Genomic DNA, 4,031 nt, shown 5'->3' with positions numbered 1-4,031 from the left:
GCGATGCAGTGAGAGGTAAAAGTGGGCTTATTTAGCCCATCTATAAAAGAAAAATTCACTAATAATTGGGGACACTTTGGAATGCATAGCAGTGGTAGAAAACACAAAAATCTCTCTTTTAGGGTTCTTAGAAATTATTTTGAAATTCTTTACATCAAGATTGATTCTTGGTATGATTATTTACTTATTATTTATGTTGAATTCAAACATGAGTGGCTAAACACCCTTGTTCTGGGGTTGATGCCAAGAACATGATTACTCTTTGTTATTTTTTATTACAGTTTCTTATTGGATTATCGTATGAGTTATTCTTAATTTTTTGAGCTTTCTATTTTGATGAGTTTCTACCATTAGAATAAATCTATATTTCTATGTGAATCCAAAAGGAGAATTGTTGAATATAACGAAGAAATTAAGGAGCAAGGTTCTCATCCTTTCATTAAATAGAGGATTTGAATTTGCATCTATGATAGGGATATACCTAGAAACATTGTTTGGTTCAATTGCACAAAGATAGCTTTATGAATCTAGATGAATTATTGCATCTTTTTTAGTCGAGGTATTTGTAATATTCGGATAGATAGAAGATTTGAGGCCGGGAGACCAAGATTGTACGAAAAACCTTGCGAATCAATAACCTAATAACAAACTAGAATGCAATAAGAATAAAGAATTGTATGATTTTTAGATGTGCCTCAACCTTGGAATTCTCATCATTACTGTTCAAAGTAATTGCTTGCTTTGCTATTGTCACAAATTGTTATTTATTATTTATTTACATTTTTATTCAAAACTTAAAAAGCATATTGATACTTTATAACACTTAAGACTTCTTTGTCTAAAACTAAAGTTCGTTGAATTACTAGTTGCATAGTCCTCATGAGAATGGTATCTGACTGTCTAAGACACTATATTACTTGTATGATTACATACACCTACGTGTTTATTTGAATGCAATAAGTTTTGGCACCGTTGCCGAGGACTAGTATAATTAGGAATTTGCTAAATTTTTGGTTTTTGATAATAAGCTTGAGTGTTAAAAACTTGATCTTAGCAGCTAAATTTTTGCAGGTTTAGCTAAATATAGGGCTGGCGAGAGATAGAGAGTTGGTAGAGCCTTTTTTAGAAGCAAAATTGGTATTTCAAAGAGGCAAAGAGATCAGTATCCCATTTAACAGGTTCAAATAGCTAAAAGAAGAGATCTAAATATTGTTGATCTAAATGATCCGATTGATCCAAATGTTGGACATGTCCATGATCCAATCATCCCAGCTGCTCATGTTCAACCAGCTGATAGACCTGTTCATAAGGTGAAAATTCTACTCATGAACCATGCGACTAATAGTATTCATAAGCCCGAGCCAGGTGGTCATTTTGACTTAAAGCAAAACATGGTGTAGTTGCTAAATTCGGCTGGGCAATTTTTTAGCCTTTCACATGAAGATTCACAACAGCACATACAGACCTTCCTGGAAATAAGCAATACTTATATTCCTACAGGGATAAATATTGATTATTTCAAACTGACGTTCTTCCCTTTTTCTTTAATTGGGGAAGCAAAGAGGTGGTTACATGCTGAACCACTACCCTTCATCACTTATTGGGAAGATCTGGCTCGAAAGTTCCTTATTTGATTCTTTCAATCTAGGGAGACTGTACGTTTGAGAAGCAAGATTCTGAGTTTCAAACAAAATAAAGAAGAGAATCTCTACCAAGCTTAGCAGAGATTTAAGAGTATGCTTAGAAATTGTCCTTACCATCATCAGTCTAATGATGTTCTTGTTCATACTTCCATTGAGGGGATAAAGCAAAATACCAAGATTCTCTTGGATTCAACAGTAGGTGGGCAAGCTCTTGAGAAGACTTATGATGAATTGTACACATTGCTAAATCAAATTTCACAAGGGAACCTAGAATGGCATGCTGACTCGAGGAGTGCTCCTAACAAGGTTGCAGGTGTGTTAGAGGTATATTAGTGCACTTCTGTATCAGCTCAGCTTGTAGTAATGCAAAATTATATGCTTACTCAGTTGAACAACATGAAGTTAGGGGTTCTGCAAGTAGCAGCTATAGCTAATACAGTCCAATAGGTGAATTCTTGGTATGAGGTTTTTGGAAGTAGTGAACACGCGGCCGACCAAATCTAAAGGCTCAACAGTTGATTACAAGAAATTTAGAGTTGTACCTCGATCAGATTATTAGAGCACAAAACACAAGACCTCAAGGTGGCTACCTAGCTATACAGAGATAAATCTAAAGTAGGTAGATGCAGTTACCACAAGGAGTGGGTTGTAGTTAAAAGAGGCGGTACCTGAGCAGGTTAGTCGTATAGCCACTGACGATGATCCTAAATCCAATGAGGAGAAAGGGGTCAAAGAAAAAGCTACAGGTAATAAGATTCAAGTGAAGAAGAAGGCTATAACTTTACCCTTTCCTCAAAGGAAAAGTACGCACAAAAGGTGGCCAGTTACACGAAGTTTTTGGATCTTCTGAAGCAAGTTCAGGTAAATCTTCCTCTAGTTGATATTCCATAGAGTGTTCCAAAATATACAAAATACTTGAAGGATATAGTGGCAAATAAGAACAGATTGACAAAGTATGCTATACTTACACTTAATGAGAGTGCACATCTAAGCTACAAAACAAACTGCCCACAAAGCTGAAAGATCCAGGTAGTTTTACTTTACAGATCACGATTAGGCAGACTATCATTGCTCGTGGATTGTGTGACTTACGGGATAGCATAAATCTTATGACCACATCTTGGTACCGAAAGATAGGTCTTGGGAGTCCCAAACCTATGACTATTATTTTGCAGTTGGCTGATAGGTCCCTTGCTAGTCCAGATGGAATTATTGAAGATGTTTTAGTGCAAGTGGGATCACTGATTTTTCCAATAGACTTGGTAATTCTTTACTTTAAAGTTGATTCGGTTGTTCCATTTATTTTGGGATGCCCCTTCCTAGCAACAAGGTAGTTACTAATTGATATAGCAACAGGGAAGATGAAAATGAGAGCGCATGATATAGTAGAGATTTTTGATGTATACAAGGCATAGAAATTACTAGCTATATATGAAGAATTTTGTTTTATATCAGTTATTGACCTTACATCTGAGCTATATATGTTATTTTATGATGATCTACTAGAGAGAGATTTGATCGGTCATGATCTTTATGGAGATGTAAAGGCATTGGAATTGGTCCAAGTATTGAATTTGGCAGTGATTGAAACAAAAAAGCTTTCTTTTGAGCCATTGAACAGGCCAATTGGCCCATCTCCCAAAGATTCAATTGATGAAGCTCTAAAATTAGAGTTGAAGGTTCTTCCTCCTCACTTGAACTATGTTTACCTTGGTGACAATGATACCTTGGCAGTTAGTTTGTCTACAGGTTTATCTGATGTGCAGGTAAGGAAAGCAATGTTAGTCTTAAAAATAAGAAAAAAGGCAATTGGTTGGCAGATGTCTGACATTATAGGGATGAATCCAAATTTTTACATGCACAAGATATACATGGGAGAAGGTTTCAAACCCAGGGTGTAGAAACAACATAGATTAAATCCGATGGTGAAGGATGTGGTACAAAAAAAGGTCATCAAGTGGCTCGATAATGGGATTATTTATCCAATTTCAAACAGCAAGTGGGTAAGCCCAATACACTGTGTCTCAAAGAAAGGTAGGATGACTGTGGCTACCAATGAAGACAATGAGTTGATTCCAAATCTCATGGTGAATAGATGGAGAATCTGTATTGACTACCGAATGCTGAATGAAGCCACAAGAAAGGACCACTATCTTATCCCATTTATTGATCAGATGTTGGATAGGTTGGCAGGGAAAGAGTTCTATTATTTTCTTGATGGTTACTCGGGTTATAATCATATCACCATTGCACCCGAGGACCAAAAAAAGACTACTTTTACTTGCCCATATGGTACATTTTGTTCAGATGCATGCCTTTTGTCCTCTGTAATGCACTTACAATGTTTTAGAGATGCATGATGGTAATTTTCTATGATGTGGTTGAAGA

The 4,031-nt window shown here is 36.0% G+C and overlaps 1 non-coding gene across 1 annotated transcript; it reads right to left on the bottom strand.

Moving 5' to 3' along the window:
* Positions 1 to 1,658: 1,658 nt before the first annotated feature.
* Positions 1,659 to 1,765, bottom strand: LOC124899073. The gene has a single exon (XR_007056212.1). It is a non-coding gene; the product is annotated as a small nucleolar RNA R71 (small nucleolar RNA).
* Between the last annotated feature and the right edge of the window lie 2,266 nt (positions 1,766 to 4,031).

This window comes from Capsicum annuum, chromosome 5, assembly GCF_002878395.1.
Source record: "Capsicum annuum cultivar UCD-10X-F1 chromosome 5, UCD10Xv1.1, whole genome shotgun sequence".
Taxonomy (NCBI): domain Eukaryota; kingdom Viridiplantae; phylum Streptophyta; class Magnoliopsida; order Solanales; family Solanaceae; genus Capsicum; species Capsicum annuum.
Note: the sequence above shows the minus strand (reverse complement) of the source record. Positions and strands in the feature narration are given on the sequence as shown.